This window comes from Bubalus kerabau, chromosome 12, assembly GCF_029407905.1.
Source record: "Bubalus kerabau isolate K-KA32 ecotype Philippines breed swamp buffalo chromosome 12, PCC_UOA_SB_1v2, whole genome shotgun sequence".
In the NCBI taxonomy this organism is placed as follows: Eukaryota; Metazoa; Chordata; class Mammalia; order Artiodactyla; family Bovidae; genus Bubalus; species Bubalus kerabau.
In genome coordinates this window covers 35,019,880-35,032,755 of record NC_073635.1, presented here as the reverse complement: position 1 = coordinate 35,032,755, position 12,876 = coordinate 35,019,880, and the positions used below count along the sequence as shown (strand labels likewise).

The following is a 12,876-nucleotide window of genomic DNA, read 5'->3' as shown; positions in this document are numbered from 1 at the left end:
ACTGGGTAACTTAGTTATCTGCTCGTTAATGACTTTGATTAAAGCGCCAGTGATTAATATTGGCAACGTCTAATAATTTAAGTTTCAAGGAAAAGACAGGTTACTCAAAATCCGTAAGGACTGGTCACAGGGAAGGCCGGAACCGCCTTTGAAGAGAGAGGTCACCCTCTCCCTCGGGGTCCCCACTGCTTCTCGGAACCATCCTGGAGACTGGACGCCGGCTCTGCGGGACGCACCGCGGGCAGATAAAGGCTGTGTCTCTGGCAGCCAGGACGGCTCGGGGGTTCGCTCCCCACGGAGTGGCCCCGCAGCAGCTTCCAGGAGTTGCCGCCGCGGCCGCGGGCGCGCGGCGCGATCGGAGGCGGCTGCCCTGCCCCCGGGCGCGCTCCCCGCGGGCGGCCGTCCTGCCAGGAGGCGGTGAGGTCATGGGACCCGCGGCTCCGAGAGATGAAAGGGCCCCGGCGCGGCCGGCTGGCACCAGGCGAGGCTCCCAGCGCGCAGCCCGGGCGCAGCGCGGGGGCCCGAGCGCCGTGGGCCCAGACTCTCAGCCCGGGTTGGGGGGCACCGCGGGGGCCTCCTGGGTGCCAGGGAAGAGGAGAACGACGGGATCCGGGTCAAACAAAAGAATCCGAGGGCGGGGAGGCGCGGGGGCGGCTACCTGCTTGAAAGGAGCGTTCCTAGAGCCCTGCGCGCGCGCGCGCGTGCTCACACACACACACACACACACACACACACACAGCCACTTGGCCTGCCTTTGATGTGCGGCAACTGATCACCGATCAGATTACGGGCATTTCATCTCCCTGCTCGTCTGCCTTTGATCTGCACGCTTCATTTTCTTTTCCCGGGTTGGAGATTTCGTCTGGGCTTGTGCCGACATACATTTTTGGGAAGGTACAAGCGTTGGGCGCAGAAGGGCTGCCAAGGAGAAACTCAGTTGCCGAAAAGGGTGGTGAGTCCTTGGAAAGACTTCAGCACGTTGAAGGTACCGCGATTTCTGTTTGTTGTGGCTTTCGGTGCACTTTTCCTGCGTGTTCTCAGAAAAGAGGGTTTTAGTCTAGGGGGCCACGAGCATTTCTGTCCTTGAGTACTCTGTGTGTGTGTGGATGAAAGGAAATCCGATACTCCGGGGTCGGTTTGGTAGTTTGTACAAAGGGTTTGCAATCTGCCGCGCACATTTTACTTGGAAATGAGTTGTTCCAACCGGACCGAAGGGGAGGGAGCTAACTTGAGCCGTCTCCCCCGCCGCTGCAGAGCCCGAGGTCTGCAGGCTGTAACTGCTCCAAGTATTTACAAGTTGCTTTACTCAGTAAACAGGCGGAGGGACTCCATGGATGCCAATGCTTTCCTGTTTTCTCATAGAAAAGAGCATTGCATCTCTGGTAATACTGTTTCTTTATTTATTCTCTCACCTCCAAGACGCCGGCCTAAGAAATACATTTCCTTATGCAATATGTCCCCTCCAAGGAAGCACTGGAGAGCCATTCAAGTACGATTAAAGCCCTTTTCTGGGTAAAACTTAAGAACTGTCAGACAGGGAGGGTTAGGTTGTGCTGAGTTTGGTTTAAAAAGAAATCCTCTGGTGATCTTCTGGAACCTTTGCACAAGCCTCAAGTGCAGACACATCCCGGAGGTTAATATTCTTAAACTGACATGTACTTTTAATGCAGTGACAGCTGTTCTGAGTTAAAATTTGCCAACTGTTTATGAAAACTGGGTGATCAACAGTTACGATGTGACACAGTTTTTAGTCCCATTTTACCTTTAGTTTACACTCAGTATGGCAAAACCAAAGTATATGGCTGTGCTGAATTTACAAGTTAACTTGTCAATTCAATGATCACGCGTGCACAGTGGAAATGTAAGAGCACCGTGTTCATATTCGCTCATTTCAATGTTTTGGTCTTAGTTTTACTGGGGTAGAGTAGGTATCATCACGGTAGTCTATTTAATGCCAGCCGAACCACAAAGCAAGTATAAGTGATGAGATCAGTTATTTTTTAGTCAGAAATTCTGTTGAGACCGGAAGGGCCTAATGAGCCTCATTTCATGTGTAATTAATTTTTCAGAGCCAATTAATTAAATTACTTTCTAAAGTTTCCTCTTGATATTTGAAGGAGCATAATTAGCATTATTTACTTAATTTTAAAACTGATAGCTGTTAAGTGGAGATTATTTAAAACCATACCAAACTGACTTTATTTTTAAGATGTATCAGTAAGAATTTAAAAGATTTAACTCCTGTTTGTAGTCATGCCAAGACAGGCATTTAAATTTTTGTTTTACTGACAATGTGACAAAGCATGTTCACAAAATCCTGAATGATCAGCTTAGGTTGATTTTTTTTTTCATTTGTTTGCTGAAAAAGTCCTCTTTACATCACACCGCAGCAATAATGTTCACAATAGTTAGGATAAAACAATAATTAGGATAAAGAAAATTAAACTTTTAAAATAATGACTAAAGAGAAGATGCCTAAAGAAATAGTGTGCTTAAGAACTCAGTCATTTAATTCAGATTTGGGACTTAAAATTTTTTTTAATGACTATTATTCTGCTACTAGGCTCATTCTAACAAACACACACTTTTTCAACAGAAAACAAAAGGGAAAATTGGCAATTATCTGATTAATTTAGGCTTTGCAGAGAGCTTGCTTGGGCAAGTCAAGTCATTGAAAATCCACTTCAGGGTCTGAATTAATTCAGCGAATTGTTTACATCTTGTGTCTTGGTTGAGAAAAGAAGCAGATTGTATTTGATTTTAAAAGAAGGCTGCCTATTGCTAAATGTACAGGTACAGTCTTAAAAGTCATCTCTAAACTGATTGCTTTATGTTGATTTTGACTGTGATTTAAATCGGTAAGATTTCCACTGAAGAAAACCCTTACATTACATTCTTCAAAGCCCTTTCCTATCTGATGCTTCAATGGCAGCTTTGTTACTGCAGAAACTCCAAGACTTCAAAAGACTTATTTCTAGTCCTGATTCTCTCATTGAGCAGCTATGTGACCTTAAGGGATTCACTTCACTCACCAGTGTTCTCATGTGGGGAATGAGGGAGTGGACCAGATCGTCCTCCTGAAATCAGCAGGGTGGAATTTTTATAGCTATTGTACTGATGAGGAAGCTAGGACTATGGAAAAGTCACTTGACTTTCTTAATTAAGTTACGTGGCCAGTTTTCCAAGTCTTGGTCCTGTGTCCTTCCCAGTTCACCATGGATATTTTCCAACACCTGCTAAAACAAATGCACTGCTGACTGGAGAACAGGGTTAGTTTGAAGATCAAGATAACCACTTCCTTCTGCTGTGTAGTTTTTGTTTCCATGAGATATGTGTCAGTCAACTGGACCAGTCCTCTGATTTCCCGATTGCTGTTGCTTCTGTGTTTCTAAGCAGTCTGAACACAATTACTGCCACACGCAATTTACCAGAACATTAAAAGTAATTTTCACAAAAATGTAAAATATCTATGCAATGTGGAATTATATATACTTGTGTATGTGTAGATACAGGTGGGCATATATATTATGCACATATTTTGACATTATATGCACATTCTTTTTGTGTTTCCAAGGAATTGATACTTTCTTGAAGGATGTCAGTGAAAGTGAAAAGTTTGATGTAATAGTTAACTAAAGGTTGTTATTCCTTCCTGGAGAGTCCCAGTGGGATTTTGTGAGATTTCAGTTTACAGATTCAATATGGGCTTGTACATGATATATATTTCATATTACATTTGATTATATTAAGAATTCTTGAGCAAGTTTTCACTAACTCCTTCTGGGATTTTTTTCTTGGAAAAAAAAAGAATATATCTCTTGTGAATAAATTTATTTATTGACTATAAATTTTTCACATATACACTGATCTCAAGGCCAAATAGCTATCTCTCATGTGTTATCACCCTCATAAAGATTTCATATAAAGCTTTACAGATTAACATTCACTAGCATTTATTAATGCACTAGTTATTAATTCACTCATATCTATGGAGTTCTTGTGTGCCAGGCACTCTGACAGTATTTTTAGGACACCATCTCATTTCCAGCAATTAATTTTGCCGCTGCAATTATACAGATGAGAAAGGTGAATCTCAGAGGGATTAAATATCAAATGCAAGCTCACAGGACTAATTAAGTGCACCATTGGAGTCTGATTTCAATTCAGGTTCTTTTGTTTTAGGGCTGGGCAGTTAATTCTGTTATAAGAATTGCATGGAGCTGAACTTGACTGTTTAGCACACATTACAGCCAAAATTTTAGGAGGGGAATGGGCTTTTAAAAAATTTTTGTTTGGTATATTTTATGAGAGTTATTAGAATTTTTTGATCAAGTTTTCCATCACTGGCCTAGAATCTTCAACTATAAAGGACCTCAGGATCTAAGTCGTTCTTTATCTGCTTCAGGACTGGACCACAGTCATGCATCCATCATTGGTGTGGTTGGTCAGACTCTCTGTGATAGCAGGGCCAGTCCAGGACACCCTGGAAACTTTCAGAAACCAGTGCACCATTAAGGAGTGATTCTTTAACATGTTGTCAGCACTACTTAGAGGAATGGGCTACGAAAGGGGGCGTGAGGAGGCTCCCTGGTAGCCATGCTCCCTCAGGTCCACTCACTGGCTGAAATCACCACTCCAGCCTGACCATCTCTCCCATCCTTGCTTGCAAAGTACTTCAGCATCACCTATTGTGACTTAACTCTGCCCTTTGATGAGGGGGCGGAGGGAGATAACATGGGGGTTCTGAGCAACTTGATCAGACCAATTCTTCCAACAACCTGCTCCCTCTCTGAGAAGCGTTCTGAGAAGCACAGCTTTCTCCATCCTGTCAGTGGCGCCCAGGACTCAGACAGCCCTACAGCCTAGCTTTGGGGGCTGCTACCCAGTAAGCCTGCTTCTTCATCCCACCATGTACAGAGGAGTCAGTCCCCTGTGTTTCTTGGGAAGCAGAAAAGGAGCATCATGGCCTGTTTCTTCTCTCAATAAACACAGAAGAAGATTTTGACCAACGTAGTGTCATAAACTCACCAGGATCAGTGCACCTGCTGCAACTTATAGCAATTTTGCACTATAGATGTCATGAGTTTGACACTATATCAACTGAATAAATACCCTCCTTGGCCTGTGTTAGTCGCTCAATCATGTCCAACTCCTTGTGACCCTATGGACTATAGCCCACCAGGCTCCTCTGTCCTTGGGATTTCCCAGGCAAGAACACTGAAGTGGGTTGTCATTCCCTTCTCCAGAGGATCTTCCCGACCCAGGAATCAAACCTGGCTCTCCTGCTTGCAGGCAGATTCTTTACCATCTCAGCCACCAGGGAAGCCCTAAGCCACATGTATTAATTTATGCATTCTTGGTATGGTGATGATTATATTAGGAGTCAGGAAGCCTGGATTTTGGATCCTGCTTTGTTATTAACTTGGTGTGTGACCTTGGACAAGTTGTTCCCTGTCAGGCCCCTGCCCTACACAGATGGTCTGACATCATTGGTCAGCAATGGGTGCTGGGAATTACTTAAATATTTGGGTTTTTGTTATATTCCCCTTTATTTTCCTAACTATATTTGGCAAACTTTGTAACTCTTTGAGATTTTTACCCCTATTTATTTATTCATTCAACAAATTTTTAATGAGTACCTACTATGCGCCAGGCACTGTGAAGGAACAGACAGAATTCACAATTCTCATGTGACTTGCATTCTGCTCCTTTCCCCCATGGAATAGTGTTTTATGCTGGAAATTACTTGAAAGTCAAGCAATTTTCCATTAACTTTTATTTCAGTGAGCTAGCTTATCACGGAAACTATTTTCCCAAGAGGTTTGTTAACTTCATTGGTTCAACTTTTTTAGGAACATATTCTAAACAAATACACTTCAAATCAGCCTAACTATTGCTAAAACTAGCTTCAGAAAGCCAACTCTTAACGTAATCTTTAAAACTACACCTCTACCAAAATCCTCGTAAGAATTTGGCTCTTTCAGGGAATTGCTTAGTGGTCTAGTGGTTAAGTCTCTGGACTTTCACTGCCATGGACCAGGGTTTGATCACTGGTCCCAGGGAACTAAGATCCCTCAATCCCCAGTAGCCAAAAAAGAAAAAAAAAGAATTTGGCTTTGTCAGTAAAATTTCAATTCATTAATAACAACCAGTTGGGAACTTCCCTGGGTTTCCCAGATGGCTCAGCAGTAAAGAATCCTTCTGCCAATGCTGGAAACAGTTTCAATCCCCAGATAGGGAAGATTCCCTGGAGAAGGGATTGGCTGCCCACTCCAGTATTCTTGCCTGGAGAATCCCATGAGGAGAGGATCCTGGCGGGCTACTGGGTCCACAGGGTCCCAAAGAGTCACACTGAGCGACTGAGAACACATGCATGTGGGACTTCCCTGGCAGTCCAGTGGTTAAGATTCCACACTTCCACTGAGGGGGTGTGGGTTCCATCCCTGGTCGATGAACTAAGACCCCAGATGCCAAAAAGTTAAAACAAAAAGAGTAAAAATGCACTCAATAGTCACAGTGCAGCCATTCAGTGCTCCTCACTGTCAAGCACCATTTGGGTTATCACAGATCTCTGATGCTTGGCACTGTGTGCCTGACAAAAGGCTGCCATTTAGTGAGCACTGATGGTGTGCCAGACACTGGGCTGAGCTCTTTGCATCCCTTATCTTACTGAACAACGACCAATGGAACAACACCTTTCGCAGTTGAAGAAGCAGAAGTTTGGGAAGGTCAAGTAACTTTTCCAAGGGCATACAGCTAGTGAGTGGTGATTTAGCATCCAAGGCCAGAATGTGCAACGCCAGCGGCCGTGTGTGTGCATCAGACCTGTCCATGGAGAGTTAGCGAGCTCAGGGGAAACTCAGCCACACACATGCGAGATGGTGCAGAATGACTGAATGAAGTAATGTGCTACTGTCTCAAGCAGAAAGGGAGGCCAGAAGAAAACAAAGGAGTTCCTGGTCTGGCAGATTAAATTCCTCTCAGAAAACACTAAATGTTCATGTGAACGTTCGATACTATCAAAGGTGTACGTTTGAGCAAAATATGCTGCTTCTTGAAAGCAGAACTCCTTTTAACTCCTTGAGGAAGTAAGCTAACTCACAGAAACAGGGCAGGAGGGAGAATGTGGCAAGTGCTGTCCTTGTCTTAAGAAGGCCTCAGACCTTAGGGAGACTCGTGAGAGCTGTGGCTTCTGGCATGCGAAGGAGTCAGGTGAGGGAAAGAGGTGAGCATGAAGCGGAAGCTTGGGGAGCAGAGGAAGGGCAAGTTCAGGGCACGCTGGAGGCAAGGCATGCAGACCAGTTTGGCCGGAATATGAAATGGTCGGTCCAGAGGGAGGAAAGATAAGGCTGAAGATGTGGGTGGAGCCCAAACATGGAAATCCCTGACTCCTAATTTAAAGGATGGAGAAGCCATTCTTCACAGTGAAGAATCCTTGTAAATCTTTTCACTGGTCAGTGACCACGATGTAAGGCAGGAGGAAGACAGATGGGCTGGACAGGGTAGCAGGGAAGGAGGTTTGAAAAGGCAGGGCATTCAGGTGAAAGGTGCGGAGGGCCTGCACTGTGCTTGAGGTGATGGGGTTAAGAGAGAAAGAGGGAAAAGGGTGAATGTGTGAAACCTTACAAAGAAGCAGCAATAAGTCAGCTTAAGGATGGTAGATGGAGGATCCCCTGTGTGCTAAGCTCTGGGCTACTAAGAAAATAAGAGGTGCCCTCGGGGAGGTGGGGTCCAGTTAGACAAACAGGTGACTTCCATCTAAGAGGGAGCTTGTGAGTGAAGTTCAGGGAGTATTGTGGTCCCAGATCACAGCTGACAGGTAGGTTTGGGAAATGCAGGCTCACCTTGAGTTTCAGGTATAATGTGTGTGTGCATGCTAAGCTGCTTCAGTCGTGTCCAGCTCTTTGTGACCCCATGGACTGTAGCCCTGGAGAATTCTCCATCCATGGGATTCTCTAGGCAAGAATACTGGAGTGGGTTGTCATTCCCTTTTCCAGAGAATTTTCCTGACCCAGGGATCGAACCGGCATTGCTTATGACTCTTGCACTGGCAGTCAGGTTCTTTACCAATGGCGCCACCCAGAAAGTCCTCACATAGGATACGGCGTATCATTTGTAAATTATTAAAAGTGAGTTATTATTGCAGTTTCTATTCCGGCCATGATAACCTAGAGGTTGACACTTGGAAGGATATTTTTAAAGTATTTTTCATAACTGCCTAGTACTGCCCTGGGCATTCTCAGTGTGGGGTCATGTGTATGGGTAACTAACTGTAGCAACGTACTCAATCTACAAACACTTATTGAAGGCTACTATGGGCCTTGGGGTACAGAAAGGAAACTATAGGATTTGGTTCCATTCAAAGGAACGTGAAGTTTTGCCAGGGAATCAAAGCCAACAAAGGGAGCAGTGCGCTCCTCTGCACCAATGCAATGCCTGCGTGGCATCTTGGGCTGGAGAGAAGTTTGTCCACTTACTCACTGGCCAGATGATGATAATTGCTTACATTTCTATAGCATTCTACTGCGGAAAAACTTTTTCTGTACTTGGTCATTTTACTTCCTCCACCGAAGGTGCGGAGTAGGCACCGTTAGCTCCGCTTCTTAAGTGTGCAAAGTGAAGTTTGGACACCATCCGTTCACGAGATGCGTGTGGAGGCCTGGATCCCCGGGAGCTTGGACCAGACCGCGCTGGGCCTATGGGTGCACCGGGCCCTCTGGAAGCCAGTGTCCCGTGGACCCTCCGGGAAAAGCCTCTGTGAGTGGGGACGAGCCCGGTGGGCCAGGTCCTGGTGATCTGGACCCACTGCACTCGTGTCACGTGGCTTCCCGCGCCTTTCCTGGCCCAGAGGCGGGCTCAGGGTAGGTGATGAGCAGCGCAGAGGCACGAAGCCTGGAAGCAGGTCCAGGTGGACCCGAGGGTGCCACTCTAGCCGCAGGCAGTGATACAGCCCCGCTCTTGGCGGTCCGGATGAGCACTCTCCGCCCTGCCCAGGCCCGCCTTCGGGATGCAGTCAACAGCTCCCGCAGCCCCGGGGGCCACGGGCGGCTCAGCTGCGGCCTAAGGTGCCGGGGGCCGGTGGGGACAGCCGGCAGCCCAGGGGGTGTGCGGTGCCTCTGCTGTGGGCGGGGCCACGATGTAGGCGGGTCATGGGGTGGGCGGGGCTCAGACGTGGGCAGGGCAAGCGGTGGCGCCGCCGGGAGCCTGCGGGCCGGAGGGGACGTGGGCGGGAATCCTGGTGGGCGGGGCCCCTGGTGGGCGGGGCCGGGAGGCGGTGGTGGTTGCCGGGCTACCGGGGAGCGCGGGGCCGCGTCGCGGGGCAGTGCAGGGCGCGCGCGTGAGGAGCGGACCCCGGCCCAGCTCCGCGCCGCGTGCCGCGCGCCCCTGAGCCTCCGATCGCTGTCGGGACCTGCGGGGTAGCCTCCAGGCGCCGGGGAAGGTAGGTACCCGCAGCCCACCCGGCCACGCCACGCGGCTGTCCCAGCCCTCGCCCCGGCGGATCCCCGCGAAACGCGCGCTGAGAGGAGGCGGCCGCGGGTGGAGGCAAGGGGTGCCAGCCTGGGCTGCCCGTGCGCAGGGCAGGGGTCGGGAGGACAGGGCCGGCGGAGGCGACCCCCGGGGAGGGCCGACGGCGGGGGGCACGGAGATGCAGGAGCTGGGGGAACGCCCCCCGGCCCGCGTGGGCGACCGGACCGAGCGCGCCGACCCTCTGTGCAGGGATCTAGTCAACAGAATGCTGCGCGCAGGCGAAGGTGTGTGTGTATGCAAGTGTGTGCTCGCCCGGCCTGGACCGGGCGCTGCAGCCCTCCCGGCGGGAAGCGGTCTGCAGGCGGGCGGGCGGTGTGAGAGCCCGGGAGGGAGGAGGTGCGGGCACGGTGATGCACAGGGCCGCTCTCGCAGCCTTGGTCAGGGGTCTCCTGCCATTCAATGGCATAGAGATGTAGCTCATTCCCTCTTGAGGAGGAAGTTTGCAAGCACCCAGCTGCAGCGATCTGTTTCGTTGGTAGAGAGCTCTGCGTCACACCTACAGTTACCATTGTAGGAAATGCATGTCACTTGTTTGTTTGTTTGTTTTCATTTAAAAAAGGACTCAGTTTGCAGACAAACAAGACCATTAGCCATTGTTTGGTATTTCTTTAATTGAAATAGTTTAACTCAAACTATGAATGGGTGGTTTTTACTTCAGTGACAGTTTTCCTTTACTGTTTACAATAGAAGAAAATTTCTTTATATAAACAGGAAACAGTTACTGTTAAACAAGACTTAGGCAAACAGAAGAATTTATTTTGATGTGTTGTTATTTCATAATCAGAAACCTGTATGCAAAGGAGAAGATTATATTGCATTAGTTCAGGGTTTACCCCCTATGTTTTCTGTTGTACAGCTTCACCTTAGACGTCTTTGCCATGCTTCTTTCATGTAGTTTAAAAACATGTCTTATTTCAAGCACTTTATCATCTAATTTAAAGATATATAACTAGAGGGGGTGAGAATAGAGTCCTACCCTGGAAGACAGTTTTTGACAGTTATCATTCACAGAGATGTCAGTACTTGAAAAGAGTTTTTCTTCACATAATATTTATCAAGTCCTGGCAGTAATACAGAACACAGAAATGCAGTTTCACTTTGAAAATACTCCCTTGGCATGAATACATGGTGCTTTATCGTGAGCTCTGTGTTTGTTTCTTTTTAACCCTTGTAAGTGTCTCATGAGGTCTACTTTGTTATGGAGGCCAGGTGTCTTTAAGTACTTTGGAATTTTTTCCATACTAAGTGCTGACTCTAGGATGTTGTATTAGCATTTTCTGGGACATTCATGGAATTTTTTTGTTTCTTTGATGGGAGTGTCTTTAGGCCCTGAGTCCAGACTGAATTTTGAATTTGAAGGTAAGCACATAGGGAGACTTTTTTATGCACTTGAAATTGTAAAGTGCCTTTCCCACCCAGATGACTTGAACAAAGAACACTGCTAACATTTAAGAGGCTTTTTAAAAGAACAGAAAATTTGTTTTTTAACCTCAGATGATCATGAAGTTTAACTTACATAGAATGTATTTGTACATACATGTAATAATTACATGCTGTGCTTAGTATGTTAATTTAATTTACTAGTTGTAGCTCTAATATGTGAATCCAGGGTATTTGGGGACATTTGACATCTGAATGTGGAGTTCTGCTAACACTCCTGAAGAGACTTTGGTTCTCCTTTTTCACCCATTTAAACATCCAAACCCAAGCTTAACCCAGCCCTCTGCAACCGGATGAGCCATTCAAAAATTAACAAAACACAAACAAAGACTGAAGGATCTTTAAGGAAAATAGCCAAGTCCTCTTAAATCTGATAAATCAGTATTTAAAGTCAAGCATTTAAAGATCTGGAAAAGGCCAGCATGCTCTGTCTGTCGACAACAGATTGAATAAATATATGCCCCGAATAAAGAGACAGCTGCTCATGTGATAAGAGAGCAGGAACAGCTTAACAGTGAGAGGTGTTTGTCTCATGGCAGCTGATTCTTAAATGTTCATAACCTTTCTAAAATGACCTTCTGGCTGAAGAAAAAGAACAGTCAAGCAGTACGAACGCAATTTCCTTTCATGATTTACTGGCTGAGCAGTGAGTTCATTCATCGTCTTTTATCTGTCTCAACTGTTTACATTTAGAAGTAAGATGTTTAAACAGTATTGGGTTATCACGTAGTCCACACATCACAGAATATGTGCCTTTTAAATTGAAGTTTTGAGAGCTGGGTTTTTAAAAGGAGGACAGCCAACCTCAGCAATTATATACCAGAGGAGCTTGTCTACCTGAAGATTAAATGTTATTCAGCCAACTCTTCCCCTGTGTGTGCTCGGATAGTTCTAAGATGAGGAAGTTCTAAAAATGGAGGCCACTTATAATGGAGAGCTCTGCACATGCTACAGAGAGGGGTTTGGGCCTCTGTCCAGACTTCTAAAGTGAAAAGTTAAACAGCTGTGTTGTAGACATTGTTATGCACAATTCTCTTAGAATAGACTGTATGGATGTTTGGGGTCCCTTAGACCCTGATGCTACAATTGTCCTATTTGTCTTTTAGGACTGAAAAACGTTAGTAAAGTTGGGGAAGAGTACCCAGTTACAGTATGCTAGTTGATTAAACATTTTGAGAACACTGTGGCTTCCTAAGGCAAAAATGACAGCATTTAAAACTCAGAGAAATAAAAAGAATTATTTTCAAAAAACCTATCCTAGTTTGCTGCTGCTGCTAAGTCGCTTCAGTCGTGTCCAACTCTGTGTGACCCCATAGATGGCAGCCCACCAGGCTCCCCTGCCCCTGGGATTCTCCAGGCAAGAACACTGGAGTGGGTTGCCATTTCCTTCTCCAACGCATGAAAGTAAAAATTGAAAGTGAATCAGCTTCTGTTAAAAAAAATTGTAGGAGCCTGATAGTGAGTGGCCCCTAATGGTTTTGAACTTTGAAGGAATTGAAGGTATTGTATTTGGCAATAGAACATTTTAAAGCTTGTAGAGTTTTTAGTAGAAAATATTTCTTGTCTTGAAAAGGGAAATCATTCCCACTTCCCAGCCAACAACAATATGTATATTTTCATTACCGCATACTTTCCTGAGCTTTCTAGGCCGCAAAAGGGGCTGCAAATTCTACTGTGTAAGAAGAACAATTTTCAGGATAGAGTGAAACTGAAGGTGAAGATACAGAAGAGCCAGCAGCTAGAGGTTGTTGCCATGTGTGGAAATAGCAGCACCCTAAATTTCTAATTAATTTTTTATTCTCTTTGCATATGGAACTGAGATTATTCTCAGCCAATATTTATGATTGTGTTCCACCATTAAAATATAAGAGGCCGTACGTGTAGCGTTGGCGTCATTTCAGTGCTGAT

General features: G+C 46.0%; 1 protein-coding gene across 4 annotated transcripts in view; it reads left to right on the top strand.

The window, feature by feature from the left end:
* The first annotated feature begins 600 nt into the window (after positions 1–600).
* Positions 601–12,876, top strand: part of TNFRSF19 (TNF receptor superfamily member 19) — a 90,957-nt gene continuing 78,681 nt past the window's right edge. For 2 of the 4 annotated variants that reach the window (XM_055542540.1, XM_055542543.1), the window contains exon 1: positions 601–985. The gene's annotated coding sequence lies outside the window, so the exon portion shown is untranslated. Of the gene's footprint in view, positions 986–9,265; positions 9,440–12,876 lie in introns of those variants that run through there. The other 2 variants (XM_055542542.1, XM_055542541.1) reach the window with 2 other exon arrangements.